The following is a 17,700-nucleotide window of genomic DNA, read 5'->3' on the forward strand; positions in this document are numbered from 1 at the left end:
ATAGCTGTCAACAGTCTAGCTACAGGAAAAACCTCAGGTTTAGTGTATTGTAAATACTGACTTATGCTTCACATCCTGCAAAAACACCCTACAAGTAAAGGCTGCTGATTCAGTGTTTAGCCAAAGAGTTACAGATGACCACAGGCAGTACAGAGCTGATAAACTATGAAGTATAAGCAGATTATTTTACAGGCCAATTCCCACAAGCATTACATGCATAAACTTCGGAAAGGACATGGTTTTACTACTTTGCCTACACACGGTGTTTATTTACTTGATCTGTTTTCCTGTAAAAAGATATATGTATGTATAGCTGGGTTCATTAGTTGCCTTATAACATAGATGAATATTGGGTGAGTTCAATTTTCTTAACAGGTAAGTATGGTACATATCTAGTAAAAATAAAACTGCTGATAACAGGAACCAATAAAGTCATATGGCTAACTGTTTCCCATACTGTATAAAAGGGGGTTAAACTAAATACATATAGAAGTAATGTTAAAGCTCCACATGAAGTAGCAGTGCACATAAAAAGGTTTTCCATGTATGAAGGACTGACACTGAGGTGTATTAAAGAGTTAAAAGCTTTCACTTTATATTGAGGTCATGCATCTTGCGTGAGGTGATGTGTAGGTGTGATATGCATCTGACTATTAGGGATCAGAATGAATGTGAAATAACTATCTGTGTGTGGGGGGCAGTAAGTTGCACAGTAAAAGCATATTCCATAAAAAGACATAATGCTCACAGTTAAAATGCGGATGACTCATATCGGAACAAAGCCTGCGTCAGCTGTTCATGGAGTCAAGCATAATGTGGCCCAGCACCAGCTGCGATATTTTTATATTCTTCAGGGGGGAAAAAAAGCATTCAGGGGAAATAACCTATTACTGGTTGATGTTACCAGGCAGTTTGATTGATGGGAGGGAAATTCTTTGCTCCATTCACAAGCCATTCATGTTTGTTCTGTAGTTACAATCCATGTTGCTTAGTTTACTATATATTCCAGCAAGATTGCTGCTTTTAGAGCAGAATGATAGCGGGTAACCGAGACGACAAGTTTAAGTGAATGTATTTGCAAAAATATTTACTTTCCCTCCAATGGGAATACCCCTTTAACTAACTGCTATGGCATCAACAACAAAACTAATGCCCATGTAACTCCCTCCTGCCTAGTTAAAGGGGAACTCCAGTTGACTTTTCTCTCAAGTCAACTTGTGTCAGAAAGTTTTCTAAACTTGTAATTTACTACTTCTTAAAAATCTCATCTTTCAGTACTTTATCAGCTGCTGTATATCTTGCAGAAAGTAGTGAATTCATTTCAGTCTGACAGTGCTCTCTGCTGCCACCTCTGTCCATGTCAGGAACTGTCCAGAGTAGGAGAGGGTTTTTTTTATGGGGATTTCTTACTGCTCTGGACAGTTCCCGACATACAGTAGCTGATAAGTACTGGAAGACTGGATATTATTACATGGAAGTAATTTACAAATCTATGTAACTTTCTAACACCAGTTTATTTGAAAGAAAAAATAATCGCTGGATAACTTATTTCACTGCAGCAACATTATTTGATGTACACAGATAGCATGAGCACAGAAAATGTATAAAGGGAGAAATCTCCTTCTGTTCACCATTGAAGCTTTGCGAAGGGATCACAGAGTCCCAGTGGTGGCCAGGGCAACCAGAGCCCTCCAATGTCCTGGTTATGGAAGCAGGATCAGTGAAACACTCAAGGAATAATACACTGTTGTACCGATCAGTAGTGTTGAGAGGATACTCCCCGAACCTGCAGAAGTTGTATGCAGCCCCAGGGAGTCCTGAAAAACTTTAAGGCTTTAAAGGACAACTCCCGCGGGACCCCCCCAAAAAAAAAAAACACAGACAGACACCATACTCACCATCTCTCCGGTGACGATCGCCACTCGATTCGCCCGCCGTCCGCCTCTCCGTCGCCGCCGTCCGCCATCCAGCGATGTCTCCGACTTCCGGGTCCAGCAAGCTGGAAGCCATGTGATGCGCTCCAGCCAATGAAAAGGCTGCTGGTGCGCATGTGCACCAGCAGCCTTTTCATCCCCATTCACTTTGCATGAAGACGCCGAGGAGGAAGAAGACCCGGACCGCCCCTCGGCTCTGACGTCGTCACCAGATGCCGCCCCAGAGAAGAGGACCGTGACGATCGTAATAGGTAATGTATACATTCCTTAACTTCCGGGGTGGGGGGTCGGGGGTCCGAAAGTGGGGGAAGGGGGCCAGGCCGGGTATTTAACCACATTACAAAGTTATATAACTTTGTAATGTGTGTTAAATGAGCAAAAAAAAAATTTTGTGGGAGTTGTCCTTTAAGGCTTCATTTACATGTGTTGCGTTCACACTACGTATATTTCAGTCAGTATATGTATATTTCAGTCAGTATATTTCAGTCAGTATTGCAACCAAAATCAGGAGTGGATTAAAAACACAGAAAGGATCTGTTCACACAATGGTGAAATTGAGTGGATGGCTGCCATTTAATGGCAAATATTTGCTGTTATTTTAAAACAACGGCTGTTATATTGAAATAATGGCAGTTATTTACTGTTATATGGCGACCATCCACTCAATTTCAACATTGTGTGAACAGATCCTTTCTGTGTTTTTAATCCACTCCTGGTTTTAGTTGCAATACTGACTGAAATATACTGACTGAAATATACGTAGTGTGAACGCAGCCCCATGATGTACGGTCCATAAGGTGACTCTAAATCATAGACTGAACTCTTACGGAACTCCAGGCATTATAAATTATGATGCTGGAAGCTTTGTAAAAGCTAAAGTTCCTTGCTGCTGAACTAACATGGCTATGTCAATACAGAAGCATGGAACTTTTAGGGGCCTATTCCACGGAGCGATAATTGTCCGATAATCACTCTGTGGAATAGAGAGAACGATCAGCCGATGATCTTGTCATCGGCTTATAGTTTATTTAGGTTCAAACCTAAAATCATCGGTCACCACCGTGCATCGCTATGTGGAATAGCGGGTGCGGCGGGGGACAGACGATTTCACAAACATCATACATTACCTGTCCAGGCGCAGGTCTTGTCTTTCTCCTGGTCCCGCACGGCAGCATCAGCTTCGTAGCGGCCTGTCTGAGCTGACAGATAGCTCAGCCAATCACTGGCCAGGACCGCTGCGGCCAGTGATTGGCTGAGCGGTCTGTCAGTTCAGATAAGCCGCTCCGAAGCTGATGCTGCCGTGCGGCATCGGGGGAAGGAGAAGACCTGCGCCTGGACAGGTAATGTATGAAACAAGGGCTGCGAGGACATCGGTAACAATGTCCTTGCAGCCCTCACTAAACGATAATCGGGCCATGGAATAGGCCCAGTAAATGAGCGCCGGGATGATGCCGGGAATTCCATAGTTCCATAGAGTTCAGTCTGTGATATACAGTCAGCTTACGGACTGTATATCACAATGTATTATACCTGCTATCAGCTGATGGCACAGGAAAGTCCTCCACTGGGAAAAGAAAAATACAAAATCAAAAATCGTGAGCATACTGGATAAAATTTACAACTACCCTTCAGTACAATGTGTTATGAAAAAACTGTCAGGTCAGATATGAGAAATAGCCTCTGGTCCTTAAAGGGAAACTCTTGGTAGCCTTGTTAAATAGGAACTCCGGGTAGGGGTAAAAAAAAAAAATAATAAACCTGCTGCAGAAGCATATAGCATTGCTTACCTGTCTAACCCAGTTTTGAAACTACCAAAAATTCATTTGTTTTGGGGGGTTTTGTTCTGTATCCTGCTTCTGTACTTCCTGGTTGAGCAGTTGTACACAGTAATACAGGTTCTCATGTCCACGCACATATTATGATCAAGCATCTTTTATCTTTGAGGTTGAGCCCCACAATAAGGACTTGATCCATTATTATCTTACATGGGATATACTGTTTATGCCTTGTTGTTTTGTCCAGGTGGGATTGGCAGTGTTTAGCATCATTTAATTGTGTTACTGCATCATTTTTGTGAATACGCTGCAGTACTGCTATGAAACTCCAACATGTGTGAACATATCTGTAATTTCACTGCAGACTTTTGCACAATCAGTGAAGTTGCAGCACCTGCTTCTGGCTGGTCAGAGATGGTGAATCACTCAGGGGATTTGGGGATCCAGCCAAGCCTCCTGGGACATCACACCCTGACGCCTGTCTGCATCATCAGCCTGATCTCAGCAAACACACACAATGTGAGACAGAGGCATGGAAGATTTTGTCTCCTAAGGAGGGAGAGCAGTGGGAGCAGGAGACAAAGTGGATTGTCACAAAGGCCATTTTTCTTCAGTTCCTGGATGTCAATCAGCTACCAGTGTGGCAGAACAGCACAGATATGGTAATACATTATATAGACACATCTATATAACTTTTAATGTACTTCTAATGGACAAATAGTTTTCTTTATGTGGAGTTCTCCTTTAAAAAAAACAAACTTTCTAACCATGCAAGGTTCTTACCCATCCTCTTCCCCTGGACTGCTATCAGACTATATTCCCCAGTAGTCTTTGCATAAGCAAGGCTCAGAACATCCTTCCCCTTAACCTTGCCCCTTCTTTCCCATGCCTCGTCCTTTCTCCACCTATGCATCAAACCCTCTCAACCCTGTCACATCTGCAGTCTCAGTCTGTGCTCAGCAAACAAACTGAATGCAAGACAGGGGCAGCAGAGGGAGCAGAAGACAGTGAATTGCAGTGTCCACAAGAAACACAGACCTTGGCACTCCCGTATGCTGGTAATTAGTCTCAGGTGCTTTAGGTGGAAACCTGCCTTTAGAATCCATGCTACCGTGCTAACACAACAGGTTACATGGTACAGACATGAAAAAGCAAAAACCTTTACATGTAATGTGGTTTATCACAGCCCTCTGTGATAAAGCACATAACGTGTGAAACAGCTGTTGCTTTTTCTTGTCTGCACCATGTAATCTGTTGTGTTTTCCAATAAAGAAGATTTTATTTTTGCTACAATCGGGTGAGTGCCACAATGACTCTCAAGTTGCTGCATAGACAGTGAATTGCACAGAGGCCAGTTTTCTGCACTTCCTGGAAGTCAATCAACTGCCAGTTCAGCAGAACTTTGCATTCACGGTAATACATTATATGGACACATCCAGGGGCGGATTAACTTTACCATAGGCCCCGGGCTGTTCACCAAGCCTGGGCCCCCCCACCCCACTGTAACTGTGGCAGCACTAGCCTGGCGTTCATAGTACAGGACAGATAATGTCATGATGTCCTGATTTGTGCAAAATTGCCATAAAAAACTGATTTTTTGCAAATAATGGCGGAAGTGTAGCCAGGAGACAGTACACCACTGAAAGTATAAGTCTTTTTGGGTGGTCATGGGCCCCCCAGGAGCTCAGGGGGGTTGTGCTGTATTGCGTTTCTGTACTTCCTTGTTGAACAGCTCTAGATGCAGAACATTTAGGCTGTGTTCACGCATTGCAGTTTCATTGTGTTACTGAATTATTTGCAGTACTTTATCATTTCATTGTGGTCCCACCCACATAGCATACAGTTACTACCAGTAACACCACACAGCACTCTGTATTCTCTACCTGTAACACCACAAAGCACACTGTACAGTCATGGCCAAAAGTTTTGATAATGACACTATTATATTTTCACATGATCTGCTGCCCTCTGGTTTTTATGTGTGTTTGTGTAACACCTGGAGTAGTGGATCCACTGGACCGTCACCAGCGATGGTACTAACCTCACCAGGGAGCGGAGTCTAAGGGGCCGCTGGTTTTCACCAGAGCCCGCCGCAAGGCGGGATGGACTTGCTGCGGCAGGCGACCCCCAGGTCGCTACCCCTGGCTTGGTTGCTAGTGACGGCAGGCGAGGCGTGGCAGGAGATAGTGCAGGCTGAGGATAGTATACGTGCTTGCAGGTAGTGGACAGGACTCAGGAACAATGGGAAGGCAGCGGGCAAGGACTAGGGACCAGGACTGAAGACAGGAACAAGGGACAAGGACTAAGGTCAAGGACAACAGGGAGCTGGGCCAAACGCTATGGGAAGCATATAGAGGCTCCAACACGAGGGGCAGGGCACGCTGGGATTTATAGGGAGTGATAGGGTGCAACTACCAATTAGGGACGGACTGGCCCTTTAAATCTGAGACAGCCGGCGCGCGCGCGCCCGAGGAGGCGGGGACGCGCGCGCCGGCCGGCACAGACGGAGACCGGAGAGGGACGAGGTGAGGCGCCCCCCGGGGCCGAACAGACCGCAGCGCCGGGTCCCTGCACAAGGACCCCGGCAGCTGCATGGGACAGAGGGAGGTCGCGGCGGCGGCGGCCCGGAGCACGAGACACCGCCGCGGCCATGACAGTTTGTCAGATGTTTTATGAGTAACAAAAGCTTATATTGACAGTTAGAATGAGTTAATGCAGCAAGTAAATATTTGCAGTGTTGACCCTTCTTCTTCAGGACCTCTGCAATTCTCCCTGGCATGCTCTCAATCAACTTCTAGCCCAAATCCTACTAATAGCAGTCCATTCTTGCACAATCAATGCTTGCATTTTGTCACAATTTGTTGGTTTTTGTTTGTCCACCAGTCTCTTGATGATTGACCACAAGTTCTCAATGGGATTAAGATCTGGGGAGATTCCAGGCCATGGACCCAAAGGGAGAGATTTATCAAACATGGTGTAAAGTGAAACTGGCTCAGTTGCCCCTAGCAATCAATCAGATTCCACCTTTCATTCCTCACAGACTCTTTGGAAAATAAAAGGTGGAATCTGATTGGTTGCTAGGGGCAACTGAGCCGGTTTCATTTTACACCATGTTTGATAAATCTCCCCAAAAATCTCTGTTTTGTACCCTGAGCCATTTAGTTATCACCTTTGCTTTATGGCAAGGTGCTCCATCATGCTGGAAAAAGCATTGTTGATCGCCAAACTGCTCTTGGACAGTTGGGAGAAGTTGCTCTTGGAGGAAATTCTGGTACCATTCTTTATTTATGGCTGTGTTTTTAGGCAAGACTGTGAGAGAGCCGATTCCCTTGGCTGAGAAGCAACCCCACACATGAATGGTTTCAGGATGCTTTACAGTTGGCATGAAACAAGACTGGTGGTAGCACTCACCTCGTCTTCTCCGAATAAGCAGTTTTCCAGATGTCCCAAACAATCAGAAAGAGGATTCTTCAGAGTATATGGCTTTACCCCAGTCCTCAGCAGTCCACTCCCTGTACCTTTTGCAGAATATCAGTCTGTCCCTGATGTTTTTTCTGGAGAGAAGTGGCTTCTTTGCTGCCCTCCTTGACCAGGCCTTGCTCTAAGAGTCTCTGCCTCACAGTGCATGCAGATGCACTCACACCTGCCTGCTGCCATTCCTGAGCAAGCTCTGCACTGCTGGTAGCCCGATCCCGCAGCTGAAACACTTGAGACACTATCCTGGCGCTTGCTGGTCTTTCTTGGGCACCCTTGAGCCTTTTTGGCAACAATAGAACCTCTCTCCTTGAAGGTCTTGATGATGCGATAGATTGTTGACTGAGGTGCAATCTTTCTAGCTGCAATACTCTTCCCTGTTAGGCCATTTTTGTGCAGTGCAATGATGACTGCACATGTTTCTTTAGAGATAACCATGGTTAACAAAAGAGAAACAATGATGCCAAGCACCAGCCTCCTTTTAAAGTGTCCAGTGGTGTCATTCTTACTTAATTATGACAGATTGATCTCCAGCCCTGCCCTCATCAACACCCACACCTGTGTTAATGGAGCAATCACTGAAACGATGTTAGCTGGTCCTTTTAATGCAGGTCTGCAATGATGTTGAAATGTGTTTTGGGGGATAAAGTTCATTTTCTAGGCAAATATTGACTTTGCAAGTAATTGCTGTTAAGCTGATCACTCTTTATAACATTCTGGAGTATATGCAAATTGCCATTTTAAAAACTGAATCAGTAGACTTTGTAAAAATTAATATTTGTATCATTCTCAAAACTTTTGGCCATGACTGTATTCTCTACCTGTAACGCTGATAGTGGAATAAAGTAAAGTTTTTTTCCTTTTCATTTCCACGTACATATTATGATCAAGCATCTTTTATCTTTGAAGTTGAGCCCCACAGTAAGGAGTTAATCCAATTCTATCTTACATGAGATATACTGTTTATGCCTCATTTTTTCTTAAGGTGGGACTGGCAGTGCCGTCTCTGATCCTCTGTGCCTTTTAGCATAATTTACTTGTGTTACTGCATCATTTTTGTGAAGACGCTGCAGTACTGCAATGAAACTCCAACCTGTGTGAACACAGCCCCTAATTTCACTGCAGACTTTTGCATTATCAGTGAAATCAGTGCAGCAGCTGCTTCTGGCCATTTAGAGATGGTAAATCACTCAGGGGATTGGGGGATCCAGCCAAGCCTCCTGTGACATCATGCTCTGCCCCCTGTCTGCATCATCAGCCTGTGCTCAGCAAAAAACATACAATGTGAGACAGTCATGGAAGATTTGTCTCCTAAGGTGGGAGAGCAGTGGGAGCAGGAGGCAATGTGAATTGGCACAGGGGCCATTTTTCTTCACTTCCTGGATTTCAAACAGCTACCAGTGTGGTAGGACTGTACAGATATGGTAATTCATTATATTGACACATCTATATAACTTTTAATGTACTTTTAATAGAAAACAAGTTTTCCTTATGTGGAGTTCCTCTTTAAGGCGCCACACATATAGGGTTTTGGCAACACAGGTGGAATTGATTGTAATTGTGGCAACACAGATTGTAATTGTGGGAGCTTCCCAAATATCTTGAAGGAGACTTGTGGCTTTAGCAACTTCTGAAGAAAAGAACTTACTTTGGAATACATGTGTTCTATTCACATTACTGCCCTCAGTGCACCAATCCGGCCCACCCCTCCTTAATAATATTGAGGCAGCGCTCTACAAAATGTCACACTGCCTGCACCGGAGAAGAAGCCGGGCGGAGGCCGGGAACGGGCCCAGGTAAGTTAACTGTTCGTTAATTTATTCATTTAGCTGCAGTTAACCCCTGCCTGATCATAGAAGCGCTGCGGTCAGGCAGGGGTTAACATTTTCCGGCGTATAAGGCGAATCCCTGACAATCTTATTGAAAGTCAGGGGTCGTCTTATACGCCCAGTCGCCTTATATGCCGGAAAATACGGTATATTTATTTATTTTTCTGTTGTTGAACTCTTAACTGTTTTAAAAGAAATAAAAAAAGATTGGAAGCAAATTCCACCTTGTATAATATTTAGTATACTATGCGGAAGTTCCAAAGAAGTGTTTTTCACTCTCAGGTTTCCCCTTTTAACTGAGTGCTAAATGTTTTCTGAGTAATGTCTAGATTCTCACCTTCCCATTTCATTATTGATGTAGTCCCTACATTATTAATAAGCTTCCTTCATAAGGGAGTGCTCCAGCCCAATATTTACTATAAAAAGCTATAAAATCTATTTCTTATTACTTCTACCATTGCTTCCTGATTTGATCTGAGATCTAATGTTAATACAATAGGCTGGTTATTTTTTACTTTGGTTTATGTTTGAAGGCTGTGTACACTTTTAGAACCATTGTTTTAATGCTCTAATGCGTCTAAAATGAAAAATAAGACAACTTTGCAAATACTTCTCATTAAAAAGTTTTCCTTTCCCTTAGTTGTTTCCTCCAACTTGTTTCACCTCTGTGTTCCTGGGCCTCCTTTATTGCAACTTCTTAGATTTGTGTTTATTTACAGAAAGAACTTCCAGGTCACAGGGGTCAGCAGTTACATCACAGCTTTGCAAGCCTATTGCTCCACCCCTCTCTGAATCCAGCCCCGCCCACTCTACCCATAGGCAGGGAAATGTCTGTCTCAGTGGTTAGTGTTGTTCCCTTGGGATCTTTGGTTCAAATCTAGCTCTAGGTATTTTTATATTCAAATACAAGAGTAAATAGTAGACTAGTGTGCTGGTAGAAATGCATATTAGTAGTATGGTGGCAGCGGTCAGCACTATTGTCTTGCTGCACTGGGGTTCTGGCACCAAAACTCACCAAAATGGGGGCTGATATTTTTGTCTCCTGAAAATACTGAGTAAAGAAGCCATATGCATGTAGAAAGGGCTGGATTATAGCTGCTGGAGACCCCACCATTTTATCAAATAAACTTACTCTGCAGTGCTCTACAGAGATTGTAGTCACCCATATTGGCCCCTGTACTCGATGGGGCTCACAATGTTTTGGAGGGACATAAATGCAGCTGTTATCCTTGGTGGCATTTGATCCTAGCACTCCACACAACATGGCTAACCTTTGTGCCCCCCCCCCCCCCCCTTCCCAACATAGCTATCAGCTCCTGCTCTCCTCCATGCCACCCTTACTGCTGCAGTTTCTACTGGGCTCAGATGTTAGCTCCTCCTACGGGGTGGGACTAAATCAATGTGGATGTATATCCTACCCATCTGATGACTCACTGTTCCATCACTGGAAACAGGAAACAAACAGGGAGCGTGACAAAGAAAATACAGGCAGAGTGGTCATGTGACTGAGCCTGAGAACAGTATAAGCGCTCTAAATAAAAAAAAAAAAGTGTATATAGAAATGACAACACCCACAGAGGTCAATGCAATATTAGTTTATTAAAATATACCTAACAATGCCTTTAAGACTACATTAATATAGAGGATTTGTTGCAGATATCAGTGTAAATAATTCAACGCAGCAGATCCTGTACATTGGGAAGCAACCTCAAGAAGATTGCCTTCTGCGCTCTACTGTTTCTATGAAAAACTTTCCATTTGCCTGCTGCTTGATAGTGGTCTCCTTAAAGGGAACCTGTCTTTTCTTAAACTCATTCCCACCACTGCACAGTAAATTAACATCGTTGCAGCCTATGCCCGAAGCTGCAGCGACATTAATTTACGATCCAGGATGACACAGGCACAGAATCTGCGCCTGTGTCATACACGCAAATGCCTGCACTGGAGCCATGCTGCTGGTTCTGACAGATAACCATATAGATACTGCAGTTGGCACAACCACAGCATCAATAGGGCAGAATTATCCCTCTACAGAGCTCCAATGGTAGCCATGGAAATCGGACGCCTCAGGCTTTCAGTTTCCTCCCTACGGATCCCGGTGGGGAAGGGAGAGAGGTAAGGCCGTCATATTGCCATGCGCAGCCGCGAGCTCTGCCTCCTCTCTCTCCTGCTGCTGTTACAGGCTTTTAAGGGAGGGGGCAAAGCTATGGACTTAAGCTTATGAGATCATAATGATCCCAAAAGCTGAAGTCCAAAAATGACCTGGGCATTGAGGCATAAATGCACATTGGTTGTGAAACGGTTAATGCTACGTCTCCACAACAGGAAAATTACTATCTTTCTTGATGGCCATCATTTTAGCACCAAAACAAAAGACATCTATTAGCATAAATAATTATCACGAACAATAGACAGACATCTTTCTCCTTGTGGGAACATAGCCTTATACTGCCTAAGACCATGTTCACACACACTGTATTTGGTTGTTAAACAACGGCCGTTGTTTATTTACAGTGCTCAGGTCTATTGAAGTGAATAGGACAATGGCTGTAGTGTATACATGCTGTATACACTCCGTCCGCTGTTCACTGCGGCCACACAAAATAATTGACAAGTCGGTTTTCTACGTCTGCAGTTCGGTGAACAGTGGCCGTAGAAAATAGGCTGTAGTTACAGTGTAGAATATGGCTCTTGGACGTATTTTACACTGTTGGAGTAGTGTGCCCGCATTCCAATTACAAACAAAAGATGTTCATCCAGCCCATACTGCAGTATTGTATTGTTTGACATGGCCGTGTGAAACAGCCGCTGTTTTCACACTGTGTGAACATGGGTTTAACCAGCTTTAATTGATAGATTTCTCTGTCTGGGTATAGGAAAAGATCTATTAATCAAGGTAAGGTGGGCAGGCAGAAGTTACAGGGGACTGTCCTCATGACTTGTCCTTCAGGTACCATAAAAATAACGACAGGTTCCCTTTAAAATAAGAAAGTTATATTTTTATTTGTGTATGTGATACATAAGTAATACACCCTGTTCCCTACATCCATTTTTTTTTTAAGCATTTAAGCTTGTACAGACCTTTCTTTACTCGTAGAACAAAACACTAAGGTCTTTTTGTGCTTTTAATAGAATGTGTAATTATGTTTAGCATATAGTCTACTGTGTATAGTTTGATAGACACTTTAAGTCCTAGCAGGGGAGAATATAATTCCTATACTTAGAAAAGTAATTGATATATGAAGAAAGAGCACATTAGAGAATTCTAAAGCAGCATGCATCACACGGGCCATTCATACTGTTTGAAAATAGAGGAACGGAAGAAGCTTGTTTGCATATACTTTGCATATCATGTCGATGATGAATTCATTAGCATACAGACAGATTTAGGACAGCTGCCACATAAAAGGATAAAAAGAAGGTAAGACACTCATTCCCTCTTATAGAAGTGTCTCACATGCAGTACTAAGCAGGTTGTATGAGCTTACATGACTGATAATATGGCATAATCATAGGATGGCTGCCAGTCATTCCAGTATTGTTAGTACTCCATAAGGAAAGCAATCATTTTCCCTGACTTTATGCCAGTCAATAAAAATAACTTTACAAAAAAAAATAAAAGAATTCACATTGCATTGTAAATACGTACATAAGCCATTTTACATCAATGAATTTTTAGGCTTCATGCACACAGCAGTAATTCCTTCTTGTACAGCACTGAAATAGGGCTAAGGCCTCTATAGTTCCGATGTATGCTCGACTGCCCAGATGTATACACAGTGGGGGAGATTTATCAAAGTGTGTAAAATATAGACTGATATAAACTGCCCACAGCAACCAATCACAGCTCAGCTCTGGTAAAGTAAAAACTAAGCTGTGATTGGTTGTTGTGAGCAGTTTACACCAGTCTATATTTTACAAACTTTGATAAATCTCCCCCATTGGGTTAAATAAATAAAACTTTTTCCAGTACTTTTTGCTGGGTTTCACACTTTTTTTTTTTTTACGCACACCACTTTGCCCTAACCCCTAGACGACCTAGGACGTACCAGTACGTCCCGGAAGTCTGTGCCCAGACGACCCTGGACGTACCGGTACGTCCTGAGCTATGAAGCACGCTCCGGAGCGGAGCGCGCTTCATAGCAGGTGGGGGCCGGCTGCAATCAGCAGCCGCCACCTCACCGTTAATGACGCGCTGCAGTAATCGCGCTGCATTGTGACATTAATTCCTTAAATGCCGTGAACACGGCTGCGGCGTTTAAGTGTAAGTGACAGGGGGAGTCACACTGCGGGGGTCCCGATAGTTAAAACGGATCGCCGGAGGTCTCTTACCTTCCTCCGTGTGGTCCGATCGGCAATCTGCTCACTGAGCTGTGCAGGCTCAATGAGCAGAGCGCCGATAACGCTGATCAATGCTATGCCTATGGCATAGCAATGATCAGTAAATAAAATGAAACTATTGTATGTACAAGTCCCCAAAGAGACTTAAAATGTATAAAAAAAAAGTTAAAATCACTAACACACTACCTCAAAGCGCCTCCCCCAATAAAAGTCTTAATCACCCCCCTTTCCCATTATATAAATAAAACATTTAAAAATAAATAAACATATAATATACCATAGCGTGCGTAATTGTCCAATCTATTAAAATATAACAAGCGTCATTGCGAATGGCGTACACGAAAAGAGGGAAAAAAGTGCGCAGATTACCGATTTTATGTTACATTATATATAAAACAAAATTAATAAAAAGTGATCAAAACGTCCGATCTTCACAAATATGGTATTATTAAAAACTAGAGATCATGGCGGAAAAAATGACATCTCATACAGCCCCATAGGTGAAAAAATAAAACTGTTATAAGCTTCACAATAGGCCCATTTTATTAGTAATTAATTGCAAAAAAAAAGGATTTCATAAAAAAAAAAAAAAACATATATAACAGAGAATCTGTGTAACCTGCATATGGTTGTGTTCGGACTGACCTATAGAGTAATAGTATCATGTCGCTTTTACCATATAGTGCATTACGTAGACACAGGAACCCCCCAAAAGTTACCATATTGCATTCTTTTTTACAATTTCACCTATTTATATCTTCATAAATAATATATTTATTCCATCATACATGTTATGGTAAAATGAATGACGCCATTACAAAGTACTACTATTCCTGAAAAAAACAAGCACTTACATGGCCCTGTAGATAGAAAACTGAAAGTGCTAGAGCTCTTAGAAGGGGAGGAGGGAAAAACTAAAGCACAAAGATCAAAATTTGCGCGGTTCACTGGGTCACTGGGTTAAAGTGTCACTGTCTTTTTTTTTTTTTTTGCAGGAATCAATAATACAGGCGATTAAAAAAAAATTTGTAATTGGGTTTATTAGGGAAATATGCCATTATCTGCATTCAAAAAGACTTTCCCCAGGGGGCCTCCCTCCTCTCTCTCTCTCTCATTCGCTGCTCATTATTAGGAAATCACGTCTTGTTTACATCACTTGCACAATGTGAACAGGGAGCTAACCTCTTCAATACAATATGGGATGCCACCTCTGTTTAACTAATGATACACAACACTAAACAGACAAACTAATAGGTGCACCCACGAATTATCAAAAAATATATAAATTTTTATTCAGCATAAATTCATCCTCTACACAAAGCTAGACAAGCAATTAAAAACACCCTTGATGGTGAAAAGTACAAAGAAGCAGACAGGATACGCTTACTTCCACACCGGAGAGCACCGGAGTTATGGGATCCACAATAATAAATACTCAAGAAAATATTATAAATATTTGTTGAACATTGACGCTAGTTCCTATTTCCTCCTAATAAAGTGCCAATGCAAATAACCTTAAAAATATATATACACACACACCAATAATTCATACAATAATTTCATATATACATATAAGCCAATAAATAATGAAATAAAGTGCTGATACCAAATATAAATCTCCTATAATGATGCAAAAACACATAATACAAAAAAAAGTTTCTCAAAAAATGTATATTGTTCCCCCCAAAAACAAGGAAATAGGTAACAAGCAAACAACGTATAATATCAAATAATAATGAAGATATCACCCAGGACCCCTGCAGGCTACTCCTGACCAAACCCTACGCATATCGTCAGTCGTGGATAGTGACTTCAATCTCATAACACTATTTAGGTAGCTCTCCGGTGTGGAAGTAAGTATATCATGTCTGCTTCTTTGTACATTTCACCATCAAGTGTGTTTTTAATCGCTTGTCTAGCTTTGTGTAGAGGATGAATTTAAGCTGAATAGAATTTATATATTTTTTGATAATTCATGGGTGCACCTATCAGTTTGTTGTCTGTTTTGTGTTGTTTCTTGTTTACATCAGACGTGCGCTTTCTAATTTATGGAGGGGGAGGAGGGAGATTAGTCGCCAGCAGAGAACAAAAGATTACACACAGGGAGCTGTGTGAAAGCAGATATTCAGAGGTCAGTGCTGACTTCAGAGGGGATAGCCCGGTGATGTAGCTGCAAATTAACTCTTTGTTGTCCTGTTTTGGTGCCTCATCTCCCTCCATCCCTCCCCTCTCCATAGATAACCATGAAGACAGGGGGGAGAGGTTCAAACTGCTTTTTCATGATAACAATGCATTTTTTTCAGCTAATAAACCCAATTACAAAGTTTCTTAAAATCGCCTAGACCAGGGGTACTCAACAACTTTTAGTGAAGGTCCACTTACCGGGGTCTATTGTCAGGTGAAGGTCCGAGCTGAACATCAGTAGGAAACGTGTTTTGTTACTTTTCACAAACGTTGCTCAACTATTTACGTACAGAATTGATGCTAATTAGTGGGAAAACAGGACATCCCCAGAGAGCGCGTATCAGCTGGGGGCTGGGCCAACACTGCCCCCAGCCCCACAGGCATACTGAAATCTAAGGGCAGTACGCCTATGGGGCGGGAGGCAGTGCGGTGGGGAGCGGGACACATGGGGGCGTCCCGGTATAGCGGGACAATTTTGTCCCGCCGGATCCGGGTGGTTGGGAGGTCTGGGGTCTGGACAGCTGGCTTCCGCGGTCCGGGTTCAGACCACGGTCCGCCAGTTGAGGACCCCTGGCCTAGACTATTGATTTCTGCAAAAAGTAAAACAATTTAAACAACAGTAACACTTTAAAATTTGTGCCAGAAACCCTAGATTTCCCTGAAAAAAAAACAAATATCTGACAAAAAGGAATTAAGCTAGAATTTAAAAAAAAAAAAAGTTAAAAGCTGACCCTTTTTGCGCAAATGTAAGCACTTTGAAATTGCTAGAAACAGAGTTTGGCCAAGCAAAATGTTTGCAGGGCACCAAATAAATGAAAGGGTGCACCACTTTCAATAATCAAGCTGCTGAGAATAGAAAAATACACAGATTTCACCAGACCTTTCATTTATTCTCCCAGTGCATAGAGCTGGAAGCTTCAGCTCTATACTTGGCGTGGGTTCACAAATACAGGATCTGCAGCAGATTTACTTTAAAGTGTCACTGTCTTTTTTTTTTCTTCCAGAAATCAATAGTACAGGCGATTTTAAAAAACTGTGTAATTGGATTTATTAGGCAAATATGGCATTATCTACATTCAAAAAGACTTTCCCCAGATCCCCCCTCCCTTCCTTTCACTCATCCACTGCTCATTATCAGGAAATTTCGACTCTTTTACATCAGTCTGGTTCTGTCTGTTCTATGGAGAAGGGAGGGGGGAAGGAGGGAGATTATTCGGCAGCATAGAACAGAGAACAAAGGATTACACAGCAGGACCTGTGTGAAAGCCTCTATTCAGATGTCAGAGAGGTCAGTGCTGGCTTCAGAGGAGATAGCCCGGTGATGTAGCTCCAAATTTACAATTTGTTGTCCTGTTTTGGTGCCTCATCTCCATCCCCTTGCCATAAGAGAACCATGAAGACAGGGGGGAGAGCTTCAAACTGCTTTTTCATAATAAAAATGGATTTTTCGGCTGATAAATCCAATTACAAAGTTTCTTAAATCACCTGCACTATTGATTTCTGCAAAAAATAAATAAATAAAAATTTAAACGACAGTGACTTTAACCCCTTAGTGACCGCCATGCTGCCTTTTCACGGCGGCCACTAATGGGCTTTATTCCGATGCGTACGCCTTTTAACGGCGGGTGCATCGGAATAAATTACCGCCCAGCGGTGGCTGCAGGTCGGGGGATCAGCGGTCAGTGTGACAGCTGACCCCCTCCTGTAACTGCCCGGAGCGGAGGATTCTCCGCTCCGGGCAGTTTAACCCATTAAATGCCGCTGTCAAACCATCACAGCGGCATCTAACGGGTCCCGGTGGATCCCGGACGGCGCCGTGGGTCACTTACGCGATCGCGAAGTCCCGCGGCGCCGTCCGGGGTCCCGATGTCTCCATGGTGATCCCGGGGTCCTAATGAAGGTCCCCGGGGTCACCATGGAGATGCCTCATGCTCACAGGTGTGGCTGTGGCTATTGCCTGTCAGCATGAGGCATGATACAATACATTGCAGTACATCAGGTACTGCAATGTATTGTATCAGTGATCAAAGTATTTTACACTAGTGTACAGTAATGTACACTAGTGTAAAAGTAAAAAAAAGTGAAAAAAGTGTGCACCAAATGCACTACAAAATGCATTACATTCCCTATACCCAATAAAAAGTGACATAAAAGTGATCAAAA

The sequence above is a fragment of the Dendropsophus ebraccatus genome, chromosome 1 (assembly GCF_027789765.1).
Source record: "Dendropsophus ebraccatus isolate aDenEbr1 chromosome 1, aDenEbr1.pat, whole genome shotgun sequence".
Classification (NCBI taxonomy): Eukaryota; Metazoa; Chordata; class Amphibia; order Anura; family Hylidae; genus Dendropsophus; species Dendropsophus ebraccatus.